The sequence below is a fragment of the Triturus cristatus genome, chromosome 3_1 (assembly GCF_964204655.1).
Source record: "Triturus cristatus chromosome 3_1, aTriCri1.1, whole genome shotgun sequence".
Classification (NCBI taxonomy): domain Eukaryota; kingdom Metazoa; phylum Chordata; class Amphibia; order Caudata; family Salamandridae; genus Triturus; species Triturus cristatus.
In genome coordinates, this window is record NC_140583.1 from 345222533 (window position 1) to 345236638 (window position 14106).

The window sequence follows — 14106 nt, forward strand, 5'->3', positions numbered from 1 at the left end:
CCGTCTGACCACATATGAAATAGGAATGGCGGGAAGCTCTAAATGTAGACTTGCCTTGATCACTAAATTCTACTACAGTGGTGCATCTACTATGGCCCATATGTATGGAACCATTCTTTCTTACACATAATTCACCTTTTACTGGAAATATTGACATAGCGGGCAAAATTGGAGTAGCTTCGGATTCGACATTTAGGATCATAAGATTAAGCGTAAAATTACCTAATCCATACACTTCATTTTCGAGATCAGTTCCTGTTCTCTGGGGAAATCCCTCCTTGTTAGGATAGCAGACCTTAAGTAAAACTAAATTCAAATTTCCCCATACCCAGTTATCTTGATAAACTGCAGAATTCGAATCTAGGGAATTGATTAAGCTAAACCATGCTCCACAGGAGCCGTTGTGTGTGAACGGGTATGGAAAGAGAGGTAGAATTCCTTTATAATTCTGATAGGGAGGGAGTCGGCCACATATCCAACAATTTGTAGCATTGCTAACCTGATGGGAATGATGTAACATATTAATAAACGTGTTATTGCGCAGCGCAAATCTATAAGACAACTCAAGCGGAGGTAATTCACTAAAAGAATGTTCAGCAGTAACATTATAAACGTGTCTAAAAATAGGATAATATATATGCAACAATATACTTGCAGTAATTATTAAAAGACTTAAGGAAAACAAAATGAATAACGTCACTGTACAATGACTACGCAGTGATTTACAGTACGCCTGTCGTTTCAACATTTTTCGGGTGCATTCTCTATTCAGGTCCAAGGGATACATGTCAGAGACAATTCAACCGCTTCACCTCGGAGAGGACTTAAACAATCAAATTGCTTGACTGATTGGACCTGAGTTTTAGTTTATAAAGTTCGGAATTTCTCTTTTCAACAAAAGGAAGTTTTGAGTCAATGGGTGAAGACACACAAGGTGTGGTGTTTACGTCCGATGGTAGTCCATGAAATTTCTTGATATGACTTGAATGTATCCAGCCTTTTCTGCCCTCGATCTTCACGGCTGTCCTTGTGGTGAGCAAGACCAATTTCGGTGACTTCCACCTAGGATCCAGCTGAGTCTTTCGATCAAAGTTCCTCACTAAAACGAGATCCCCCGGAATTACGTCATGGGGTTTCACCTCAGTGTTGTCAGGAAAAGCTGCAGCTACCTGTGAACGACAAGATTGTAGTGCAGACATCAAGGAAGCCAAATAATCTGTCAGCATATTACAGTCAATATCAGTTATTTTGCGTGGTATAGGTGTCCCCCACATATTTGGTGGTCTGCCGAAGATCACTTCATACGGGGATAGCCCTGTTCGAGAGTGTGCTACCATTCTTGTGTAAAAGAGTGCAACTGGTAACGCTACTACCCAGTCGACACCTTTCTCTCTGCATATTTTGGACAATCTAATTTTCAGGGTCTGATTATGTCTTTCTACGAGACCTGCTGCTTCGGGGTGTCGGACACAGTGGAATTTCCACTGATAGCCTAACAAAAGTGAAACGTGTTTCATTAATTCGGATGAGAACGGCTGGCCGTTATCTGAGTGAACAACACGTGGTAAACCGTATCGTGGGAAGAATTCTCGAACTAACTGTTTGGCAGTAGTCGGGGCCGTGTAATCTGAAACCGGGTATGCCTCCGTCCAACGGGAAAGAGCACAAACAACTACGAGAACATATTTGAATCCTCGACATCGTTCCATCTGGATATAATCCATCTGGAGGACTTCAAAAGGGTGATCAGGAGGCTGAAATCCACCCTGTTCTACGGGAACGCTTTTTCCTGGGTTGAACTGACAACAGATCATACAGGTACGAACTTTTTGTTTGGCTGCAGCTCGTAAATGTTTATTGAACCAAATGTGTTGAATGCTGTCTAGCATAGCTTTTTCTCCTAGATGTGCTGGACTATGTACAGTGTTAATTATAACCTGGACCATTGAATCAGGAAGGAACCACACAGACTTTTCCTTCATCAACCATCCTTGATCCGTTTGGATCCCTCCTAATTCAGTCCATTTCTTTATTTCTTCTGGTGTAGCATGTGTCTGTATATCAATTACGTCAAGAGTAGGATCTTTAACCGTCATACAATGTGTTGGCGTCGGGACTATTGTCTTTGTCATGTCGGATGTTTGAGTTTGAGCAGTCTGTTTAGCTGTTCTGTCAGCTAAATCATTGCCTTGAGAAATGATATCAGTAACTTTCGTATGAGCTTTACATTTCATAATTGATATTGCAGTGGGTAGATGTATTGCATCTCATAAAGCATGAATGAGGGGTCCGTGCTGAATGTGGGCACCGTGAGAAGTTAAATAACCTCTCTCTCGCCACAGCACGCCGAAGTCATGTACAACTCCGAATGCATAACGTGAATCAGTGTATATGTTGACTTTTTTATTTGTGGCTTGAATACAGGCTTGTGTCAGAGCGACGAGCTCTGCTGCTTGAGCGGACAAGGTATTTATGCAATTTGTTTCAATGATTTCAGTGTCTGTTGTGACTGCGTAAGCGGCCACTAGTTCTCCTGTACCTTTTCTCATACATGAACCATCTACATACAACGTCAGGTCTGGGTCTGACAATGGGACATCTGTCAAGTCTTGTCTGGGTTTCGTCGTGATTGTAATAACATCAATACAGTCATGAGCTAGTGGGTCTGTTCCATTTACAGGTAAAAGTGTGGCAGGATTCAATGTGTTACAACGTCTGATTTCTATATGTGGCTGAAACAGTGTTAGTTCGTACCCTGTAAGTCTTGCTATAGTCAAATGTTGTGTTTGCGTTCGATTCACAAGAACCTCCACTGCATGTGGTACTTGTACTGTCAATGGATGTCCTAACACTATGGCATCGCTTTGTCTGATTGCTAAAGCTGTCGCTGCCACTGATTTCAGGCACGCAGGCAGAGCCTGAGCTACGGGATCTAATGTACTAGAAAAATAAGCACACGGTTTGTGTGATCCTGCTTGTTCCTGTGTGAGTACTGACAAAGCAGTACCTTCTCGTTCTGTAACAAAGAGTGTAAAATGTTTTCTGTAACATGGTGTTGCTAAAACAGGTGCTTGGCATAGAGCTTTCTTTAAGCTTTCAAAAGCTTGTGTATGTTCCTGAGTCCAAGGGAGAACAGTCGATGTGGCTGCCTCCTGTGTTGTCAACTGAATGAGTGGTTTTGCTAGAAATGCATACTGAGGGATCCACTGCCTACAATATGAAGTGAGGCCTATAAAAGCCCGCACCTCCTTTTGTGTCTTGGGTATTGGCATGTTAGCTATTAACTGAATGCGGTCGGGTGTAAGCTGCCTTCCCTCCTTGGACAGCGAGTGTCCAAGATAAACAACTCGCTGGACACAGAATTGCAGCTTAGAAGGGGACACCTTGTGCCCCTTTTCGGCTAGAAATCGTAAAACTGTCAGTGATGCTTTCTCACATTCGGGTTCGCTTCTAGCGGTGATCAGCAGATCATCGACATATTGAAGCAAGGCAGTGTTAACTGGCATGTGGATACTGTCGAGTTCTCGTTTCAGTGCTTGGCTATAGATGCTGGGGCTTTCTGTAAATCCTTGAGGTGCGCGTGAGAATTTGAAGCTACGTCCATTTAAACTAAATCCGAACAAATATTGGCTTTCCGGATCTATTGGGACGCTGAAAAAGGCATTTTTGAGATCAATTACAGTAAAGAATGTTGCTTCGGAATCAATAGCTGTCAGTAATGACGAGATATCTGGGACCACAGGGAATTGTGGCACAATGCATTTGTTCAATTCGCGCAAATCAATAACCAATCGATATACTGGCGAGGCCTTCGGATCTGTTCGTTTAAGAATCGGAATTATCGGTGAATTACATACATTGGAGTCTGTTTCTACAACCACTCCTTGGGCAATGAGCTCGTCAATGATTTGTAGTAAAGCCACTACAGCATCTGGTGGTAACTTGTATTGTCGCATTCGTGGTAGTACCACTCCTGCCTTTAGTGTAACTCGATATGGTGTAATATTCATGCAACCAACATCAGTAGGGCCTTGTGCCCATAGATGTGTAGGTAAAGTCTGCAGTCGGGGATCCATGTCTCTAGACACATAGTGACCTTTGAAATCACGTAAAAACAATCTTACTCCTTCCGGAGAACAACATATTATAGCTCCTAGAGCTTTCAGTGTTTTTATACCTAACAAGTTTTCTGGACAGGATTTAGTGAGCAATAAATCTGTAGTTCGGGTCAAAGGTCCTATCGTAAGTGGAAGAGGCTGTGATACTTCATTAACAATAGGTTTTCCTGAAAAACCAAGGGAAATATTCTGTGAGCCTGAGAGGGGTGCCCCTGGAACTTCACTACGTTTTATGGTTGTTCGACTTGCCCCTGTATCAAGTAAAAATGTTCTATCTTGACCTAATAATTCACTATGTACATAAGGTCCTTCTTGGTCTACAGGGACCTCGATAAGGGGTAAGTCAACTTCCTTCTCTAGGCTGTTTCATGCATATCGTTGGTAATCAGGATAGTCATACTGTGCGGTCTGGTACAGCTGTCGTGTCGTGGTTTGCGTGGCAGCAACAGGCAGCGCAGGTGCAGCTGGCACAAACTGTATAGACTGTTGTGGAGCTGGCATGGACTGTGCATGCTGCAAGGCTCCTTGTTCATTCTGATCCTGTCTAAGTGGCCGTGGTCTTTCTTTTGTAATACCTGTGGCGATATTACGCTTCAGGACTGGACAATCGTGTACATAATGACCTGGTTGTTTACAATAGTTGCATGTCCCTTTTACAGGTCCTGCTGAATCACCGGAATGTGTCGTACCCTTTTTATGTCCTTCAGCTGGAACTGTCTGGGAGACTAGCATTTTCATTTTCGTGTCTTTCATGCGTCTTTGTTCATGATCTTGTTCCTCTCTAATTCTATTGTGATGATACTGTAACATTTGTAACATTTGTGATGGGGTGTTACCTTGCCAGGTACTCTCGAATTTTAATACTCTATTCTTCACTTGGGGCAAGGAATTTTCAACTAATTTTGTCACAAACAGATGTGGGTATGATTCGCTACTTGCTTTTATGCCACTATTTATACCAAAACATTTTTCAAATCGTGCATAGAAATCACTAGTGTCTTCATCTTGCTTTTGTTTACAGGCTGAAATTGCACCCCAGTCTTCCTTTTTCGTGGTTAATAAACGTGGCAGTACCTGTACTAGTAAACCTGGTAGTGCTTTAGTTTTGTCCCCAAGCCCCGAACCTGGACCTCGGGCCTTTTCTTCATTTTCTAATGCTGTCCAGTCTATCTTTTGGTCTCCCACCTCCCACTCTTTTTCCTTGAGTTTTTCATAAATGCCAGCAGGCATCAATACCTTTAATATGGTCATAATGTCGGGATAGGTATACTCTCCCATGAGTAACATGTCTTTAATTTCTCGGTGGAAACCCGCTGGGTCTTTGTCATGACTGGGTACCACTTTCTTCATTTCTAACAATTCTATTTTCGATATGGGCGTATATACAAATACACGTTTAAACTCATTGTCCTCGCCTTTTATTGGGTGTACTTCTCGTAAGGGATTCTGTCTGTCCATGTAATACGTGGTTCTTTCCTTAATGGGCAGTGAGACATGTTCTAGGCATATAAAAAGAATGTACTGCTTTCTTGATTCTAGTATTTCTTTAATTAGCTTAGTACCTGAACCTCTCCATCTATTCGTGAGTAATTCAGTCAATATATCAGGTAAGGGACCAGGATCTGAATGTTGGCTTTTATATAGTATAAGAAGTTGTTGAATCATATAAATCCCAGCTAAACGCTGTTCATCTGGGGTGAGATTCAAAAATGTGTGTGCTACTGTATCATCATCATACTTTCCGGGACTGTCAACCCAACGAACGGCTGACCTGGCTAATTCTTGTTCATCCATAGAATCGAGAAAATGATAACCCCTTCGTTCTCGCAGTAATTTGTCAGCGGCTTGGAACGAATGCTCGGGGGACCTTATATTTATTATAGGTGTTTGAAAATTCCTGTTATTTTCTAGACATATCGGACGTATCGGGTCAGTAAGACATCTAGTACTATTACAAGATCTTCCTCTACCTACATAGGCTATAGTTTCTGACTGTCCTGTGGGCAGTCCTGATCCTTCCTCCTCCTCATTTTGTTCAAACTGGTCTACCGCTAATCTTTCTTCGTGTAGGCGTTCTATTTCTTTACGGATCTTTCGGCACATGGCTATTATACAGTTTTGCTTATCATGTCTCCCTTCTGATATATTCTGGCTCCATCTGGTAAGAATTTGCATTGCTTCCGGGTCTACCCCCGGTCGGTCTTGATTTCTGATCACACAATTTATGAGGAAACGTAACAGTTCCCCCTGTATTTCCACTTTCTGGTATTCCATAGCTCTGTTAATACATTCAGAATCTCGCCCTGTTTGGACAAAATGGTATATATTATCTAGATGCATAGTCATTCCTGGTAACTTCCCTAAATACACCGCGGCTCGTCTGATACGTAATGATGCCAGGGTCATTTCGTCCTCTTTTCCGGGCACAGGGTCATATCTACAATCTATAAGAAGTTCCTTAAGCGTACGGGCATTTATGAGTTTGGGGGTACGTGAATGTGCAGATTCTTGAAAAGTAAGTTTATTTATTCTGGGTGGCGTAGAAAAAATGTTGGTAGCACCTCCCGTAGCCCCATCTGGGGTATCGGGCGTGAAAGGATTCGTTGAACGCGATACAGCAACTATAGGTGTGGACACAGCTATGGAAGTAGCTGTAGGAACAGATGTGGAAACAGATGTGCTTGCCGGAACTTGTGTCAGGATTTGGTGCTGTAGAGATACAGATACAGGATCTTGGCGTTGAACCTCCCCGGCCAACGGTCTATGTGGGGCGGGGTTAGCATACTCGGGAGCTGCGTCATCTAAATATGAGGAAAGAAAAACATCTTCTGCGGTTCTAGGATGCCCCTTGGGATGTATCTTTATTGGAAATAATGGGGGTGGCAAGTCTTTTGGTATCCCCGGAGTAGCCTTAGGTAATCCTTCGGCCAGAAGGGGATACATACCCTTCATAAGGGCATGTCTTTGTCTGTCTACTTGTTCTGATTTCACTCGTGCACCTTCTTCAATTAATAGATTTTCTCGGACTTCATTTGAATTCTCTTTACTCTTCTCTTCCTGTCTACGTGCTTTTTCTGTACGTCTATACGATTCTTTACGCCATAATTCAATGGCGTCTTTCTGTGATTGTCTAGCTTTCTTTTTCCATAATTCTTCCTCTACTTTCACGATGCACTCTGCATCCCAGGTCCCAGCCGCGGGCCACCTCTGACTTTCTGGTAATTCCTTAGTGTAGTCTACCCATAAATCAAGAAATAATATAGCGTCTAAGCCGTGTTTATGATACATGAAGTACCCTGGAGTGTCCCTAGGAGGAATAGGAACAGCTTCTTCGAGTACCCCTTTTCTAGTTGTGATCTGTCTTAATTTCGAAAAGAGCGGCATATTGAGAACTGATCTGATACTTGATCTTGAACAAACTTAATACAGTAATCACAATAATGAACAGTCATTCATACCACAATATGCAGAACGTACTAAAAACATTTAACATTTAACATTTAACTGAGCAACAATGATGATGACGATCTAAGGAAAACTTAATCACTAAACATAATACTCGACTTGAACTGAATTATTCTGAATTTATATACTTGATATACTAGATATACTGCTAAACAGTACAGATACACTGCTGAAACAGTGCAGACCGGATTTGTGTACCCAAACCCGTCTGGACCGGCACAACTTATGTGCACGCCAGAACGCCTCCCCAGTAATGGTACTCACCGGGTAGCTCGGAACGGAAGGCCTCGGAAACTGAACTGAACTTGAACCGGACTGGACTCGACTCGAACACTTCGGAAACTGGACTCGACTCGGGACTTCGGAAACTGGTGGGCCTCTGTATACCTCGGATCTTGCTCTCTCAGCTAGGCTCTGGTCGGGATACTTCGCACTTCTCACCGCCTCGTCTGGGTGTTGATCGCAGCCTCAGTCGCCCCCGCTTGACCGGAGGGAGATACAGGAAATCCTGCTGGTACGCGTTGTTGTCCGTCCAGCTGTGGCAGGAGACCGGGCCTGCAACGCACCACCGGCGCGTGAGATGAGAAAGAGTCCCTGTTCGGGCGCCATTCATGTGGTAAATAATTTAATTACCGGGACTTAATTTGATACAGAAACATAATAAAATAGCTCAGTAAATAAGAGGCAGAATCCGTGGTATTAGAGGTTCGGAATGGGCTTTATTCCAATGGTCGATTATAATCGGTTGCTCCAGGTTCCATCACCACGAAGGTTCAGGAAGTGAAGTACATACATTATTGATAATTATTCACTTTTATACAATAGGCATTACAGTGAGGCCAATGCAAGAGGCGTAACAATTGATAGCAAAGATAACATTTCACATGCGTAGCTGAAGGAGGCGTAATTGGGTGTAACAAGGAAAACGTCATTGGTTATGATGTCACATATGGGTGGACCTATGAAATAATTTCGCAATGTCAGCAGAAATACTTGGCAGAGATGCGCGCGCAGCAGTATGACGTGTGATTGACGTGCGACTAGGGGGTGAAGGGGACTTGACATTTAGCTCTACATGTGGCGACAGAAGTCTGGAGGGTCAAGTCAACCTAATCCACAAATCATATCTAACATCCTATGTTTAAAGAACCATGTTATCCAAAAGAGAGGTCTCTTAGAGTAGAATCTTATTCTATACTGACTATACTGACTGTTAGTGCGTGTACAAGCGTCTAAGTGTCTACACTAGATGCGAGGGCAGGAATCTTCCATAGTAACAGGGCTATGAATTACTTGCATGAAGACAGAGAAACCGGGCCTTTGCTCGGTAGCTGGAAGAATGTTTACTTAAACTACTAGACAGGAATGCATCGGGCAGGGAACGGAGCAGATAATTTCGAAGGTAAAATACAGTTTCTTGGCAGGCAACAGGCTGATGTCAGGCTTCGTGAGCCGCGCAGGGAATGAGACAAAGTTCATGGTCACAGATGCAGGCTCAGACTGGAGCTTCAGAGGCAGAAAGCAAGAAAAGCTTGATGACAGAATCCGGGCCTACTTGCCTGGACTGAAAAATGGCATAAGTGAACCATATAAAGCCGGTGGCCTTTCATACTTAGGAATGGAATATCCGGCCTATTCATGGCGGATCTGAAAGAGGACATGTTGACGGTGGACGCACATGGGTTTGCGTCTTCATAACTGGAACTGGAGGGAGCATACATGTACTTGTGATTCATACATGAAACCGTTGGGGTCCAAGATAGGGGACATAACTGATCAGAAAAATCCATATTTCCACAATTGAAGAGGAGGAAAAGCTGGGTGTTGAACAATTGGCATCGCAGCAGCAGAAAGCATGTCCGAACCTGAAAATTTCCGGAGTCCCTCCCAAGCCCAGCGCAGGGTCTCGACCGTATTGACCTCAGCGCGCGGAGGCCGATTGTCAGTCAATATTACCGTTGTCAAACAAAATGGTTGAGAAAGAAAGCTGTAGCAAAGGTTGAAATTGTATGTATGATGAGTCAAATTGCAATGTTCTTAAATGGAGTGCTTTGCGAAAAAAACTGGAGAAGATGTTTAGGGAGAAAACAGTCTTGTGATGGGTCAAGACAGACATTGCTAGAGGATGACATCACATTAGAAGTTTGGAATGGGGTTTATCACCATTTGGATAGGTAGCTGAGGTTTGACTGTGAGTAAGTGAAACAACTGGTGATTAGTAAACCAGAGGTCATTGCTGGTTTTCAAACCAGAGAAACAGTGAATAGAGAGCACGTTCGACAGAGACTGCAAGTTTTGGTTAATCCCGTTCTTACTGCTATCAGTAAGATGGGTTTGTTTATAACACCTTGCACAGTGCCTACCAAACAGGGTCTCACATTTCAATCAAGTTTGTTTCTTCCTTCAAGGGCAAATATATTGATGGAGCGTGATGGTGCTCTAAAAATTGTAGGAGTGCATCATAATCATGGATAGTCCGCACCCGCATATATTCTAATGTTGAATTAACTTTGATCATTAGAAGTGTGGCATAATAATAATAATATGCAAGTGGACAAATAGAAAAGTATTTTGTACCATGCAAGAGAAATGAAATGGCATTTATAAGTGAAACTGTAACCTTTAGTATATTGCATTTGCCTAATAAAAAGCTCATGTGGAATGTAGTGTATTCCGATTTAAACGTGCACCATGATGAAGATTGCACGAGGAAATGACGAATTGTAGTTAGAATGTAATAATGTTAGGTGCTGCAAGGTAAAGCAATATTAACATGCGTATAAATGTACATGTAAAGGCCTAAATGAAATGCTCATGTTGTACATTTGAAGGGCCTATTCGTTTGTTCTTATGTTGGCCAAATTGTGTAGGCCTGATAATGTAATTTCCCTGGTAGACTCTTGCATTTAGAGGTAGTCAGTGAATTTCATGTGCATGCAAGGTTTTTCTGTTCTCACGTTTAAGTTGCAGGTGGAAGAAGCTGCCTTTGTTAGTTAAAACTAACGCTCCTTGTTTTAGGAGTTAGGCATGGAGGAGAAGCAATACTTTGTAAATGGAATGTCGATAATTGGGAGCCGGTGTTCTTTCTCACCAAGGAGGCTTGGGAAACAAGGTAATTGGACTGAACACTGGAAGGAGTGTGGAAGACGGTGGAAAATTACCTAGGAGAGGTGTTCGTTAAGATGAGGTGATCTGTGGGCGTGTTTTACATTTTGCATTTTTGTATTAGGGAAAGTGTCCCGAGGGAGGAGAGGCAGAAGGAGACAGGATGAATTAGGAGAAGGGGTTAGAAGATTGATCTGGGAAGAGCATCTTAGAACGAACTCTGTAGTTTTGGCTACCTGACTTACATCATGAATGTGCTTCTTAGGAAGTCTTCACGTGCTGACACCTTTAACTGACCTTGTCTGGGAAATGCTAAGTAGGGATGTCACTGTAGACATAGAGTAGGGATAGTCTAATACTTTTCACTTTTCAGCCACAGATGAAGTCTGACTTAAATGTTGGAGCAGTTCTTGCTTGCGTTTTCTTTTTGGAGCTTTTTATTCTCTTCATGATTCACCGAATCAGACTCATCCGGAGATATGCTTTTGTATTAGTTCCCATGTATTTTTACAACCTCGTCTTGAGGTGTTTGTATATCCAATTGTTTTTGGCTTTGTAATAAACCCCCTAAACTGAAGTTGAACCGTTTAAGTTGAGTTATTTCTCCCCTTTACACTTCTCAGCAGGTAGAATGAGACATCGACCTAGGGTTCCCCGTTACAATTTTAGTAGCGGAACCCGGCCTTATTAATATGCTGAATGAGCACCAAATGTCCTTTGGTCTAGACTTGGCCAGCATCATAGTCCAGCTGTTCCTGGCAAAATTACATATCTTTTAGCTTGCGTTCTACTTTCAGGAAACTCCCCTGTCCCAAGTGCATTGGCACTCATCTTTTGGGCAGCAGCATCATCATCGCTGTTAGGAAATATCTTTAAAAAATGCATTAAAGGGAGGAATATTCGGACTTTGAGATTTTGTCTTGTAGTGCTATGTTGCAGCCATCTTGAATCTGCCCTAATTAAAGAAAACAGTGGAAGTGGACATTGAACCTAATTTTTGATGCAACACTTCAAGAGGTTATTCTATCAAGGCTACATAATTCATCTTTGGGACACCCCTGCATGGCGTAAGGAAGGAGTAGTTTCTAGACAGTGTCTTGAGACTTGTTATCTAAATTATCTATGCACTTCTTTGGAAATAAGATTATGACAAGTGGTTTCAGTGTATTATTGAAACTTTTAGGATTTATTCTGCTAATTGCCAAATAAGCGCATTCTGGGAAAAACAGTTACGCCTTTTACAATTCAGAACCTGAACTTAATTTTGACTCAAGTGGCCATAGTTTCCCACAGATTATGTGGGATTTTTTTTAAATGTATTATTTACCATCAACTTTGGGTTATTATGGTCATATAATTGTTAATGTATGTACAAACAGGAAGAAGAATCTTAGGGATTTGAAGTATAATAACCAATCGTTTTGACATATTATAGGATGACACAGGAAATTCTAATCACTTCCTAGAGAGAAGATAGCTGAGATGGACAGTAGAGTTCATCAAGTACTGCATCTATTGTGGTGTTATAAATTATGAGAGAGAAAGAAAGAATACCGTAAATAACTGGATTCGTTTCTTTGTGCACAGTTCATCAGGCCTTCAATAGAAGAACAAATCTATAGTTGCGAGGCAAAGAAAGAGAAACTCGTTATTTCTCACTATTCCATTTCCATTTCACCCAAAGTATTCAGGCTGGTGATTTGTGCGCAGTCCTTTAAAACTGGGTGGCCGAGCAGGAAAATTCTTCAGAACACAACATATGTATTTGTAAAGGGCATGTTTACCTGCAGGTGCCTTGGCGCTGAATAACAGATGTTTATTGTTACCCAACTCAATGGTACTCATTTTATCGACCTCAGATGGATGAAAGGCTGAGAAGACCTGCCGGGATTTGAACCTGTGACCATGAGGTCAAACACAGGCCCCTGCAGTGGCTGTTTTAGTCCACTGAGCCACCAGACCCAGCTTCAGAGCAGTAGTTGTTGCACTCCCACAGAAAGATTACTGTAAGTAACTTTCAAGCTCATGGCAGTTTTGGGGCCCTAAAGGACGATTCTCTCTGAGTGCCAGGAATCCTGCAACTTTTTCCTTAGATGACATTAGAAGAGCATTTTTATCATTGCAACGTGATGTGACTGGAGCCAGTAATGAAAATCAATGGTGTCAGGATTAACTCTCTGAAATGACTAGTAGAATAAGTTGAGTAAATGAAGTTCATACACCCTTATTTACTCTAGCGATTAACAACAAGGAGACCGTTCTAGTGGTTCTTCCACCAAAGAGTTATTCCCTATCAAACACCATCATCCACACTAGAAAAACAGTATAGGTGCGACCTGCAGAAAGTAGGTCTTTTTATGACTCAGTGTGGATTGCATTTTCTTTGCAAACGAAATGCTTTCTGTTCACATGAGTCAAATGTGGCATTTATGTTGTCTTATTTGACAGGGGATGTAGTTCTGTGTATTAAGCCTTGGTAGCAGAAAATAGACCACTATCGTATGCTTTGGAGACATTTACCCTTGACCAAAGGAGCTGAAGATGAATTACTGGATTTAAGACAGGCAAAATGATGTCTGCTGAGTTATGTCACACCATTTAAACGAATAGTATATGAGGCAGGATGAGCAATAGAAAGAGGGCCACTATTTTCTACTAAGCATTGAATGATGAGTTGAAAGATGCCCTGGCTCAAATTCCAGAAAGACGCCAACTTATGAAGCAATTAATTGATTTAGGGGCATATGTATCAAACTCCCCTTCTAGCGAATCCTAATTTGCGAAATTTTGCGATTCGCAAATTCAGATTCGCTAAACGGGATGTAAAAAATAAATCGCTAATCATTTGCGATTACTTAAAAGTCGCAAATAAATCGCAGAATCCCGTTTTGCGATTTCTTAATAGCGAAATTTGCAAATTAAGAAATCGCAAAAACGGGAATCTGCAAGCCTGTTGCAGGCTGATGACATCACAAACAGGAAACTGGAGTGATTCCCCGCACCTGCTCACCTGAGCCACACCCAGAGGCTGCTTGTGGAGTGTGAGGCTTTCCTGGAGACAGCAACCAGCAATGGATCCTAAACAACAACAGCAGGGCAAGGATGCTGAGAAAAGAAAGCGAAAACACAAGTTTTCTGAAAAGGAGCAGGAGGTCCTCATTGAGGAGATGGTCTGCAGCCATGAGCTCCTCTTTGGGAAGAAGGCACTCAAAGTCCCAGAGGCCAGGAAGAGGAAAATCTGGCTGGAAATACAGAGCAATGTGAATGCTGTTGGAGTCACCACACGTACCATCGAGGAGCTGCGCAAGCGGTGGTACGATATGCGCCAGAGGTCCAAGGAGAGGGTGGCAGCCAGACTCAAGGATGCCAATCAGACTGGAGGAGGACCATCCACTGCAGAGCAGCCAACCCCCCATGA